Raw genomic sequence first — 506 nt, 5'->3', positions numbered from 1 at the left:
CATTTATGTCTATTTAGTAGCCCTTAAGTTAGTTTAGAGTTCACATTATTTTTCTTTATTTTATCTAGTGTCATGAGCATGTGAAGATCATGACGCCACATGCTTGAAGATGTATGATCGTGACATATAACTCTCATGCACTCCCACACGCTCGAACTTAGTCTCATGCTATCTGAACATAGGACCATAAAATCACTCTAAACATGTTTATGGTCTTTGCCTAGTCATAACACGCCCAGTGGGACTCGAACCCACAATCGCCTGATTAGAAGTCAGACGCCTTGTCCATTAGGCCATGGGCGCTTTTCATTATGTGACCACTTGGATGTAAACTGAACGTGGAGCTCATTGATTACAACTTATATGTAGATCAGATTGGCAAAGGAATAATTGTTTGTCAGAAGAAACTATTCTCGTAAGTCAATTTCCATGGTTCTTTTCATCAGAATTCCATTAATATCGTTACAAATCTCTTGAACTAAAAAAATAAATAAATATCAATATGA

General features: G+C 36.8%; 1 non-coding gene across 1 annotated transcript; it reads right to left on the bottom strand.

Annotated features, from left to right (window-relative positions):
• Positions 1-230: 230 nt before the first annotated feature.
• On the bottom strand, positions 231-303 carry TRNAR-UCU. Its single transcript has one exon. It is a non-coding gene; the product is annotated as a tRNA-Arg (tRNA).
• Positions 304-506: the final 203 nt, after the last annotated feature.

This window comes from Cucurbita moschata, unplaced genomic scaffold, assembly GCF_002738365.1.
Source record: "Cucurbita moschata cultivar Rifu unplaced genomic scaffold, Cmos_1.0 Cmo_Scf00058, whole genome shotgun sequence".
NCBI classification, from domain to species: Eukaryota; Viridiplantae; Streptophyta; class Magnoliopsida; order Cucurbitales; family Cucurbitaceae; genus Cucurbita; species Cucurbita moschata.
Note: the sequence above shows the minus strand (reverse complement) of the source record. Positions and strands in the feature narration are given on the sequence as shown.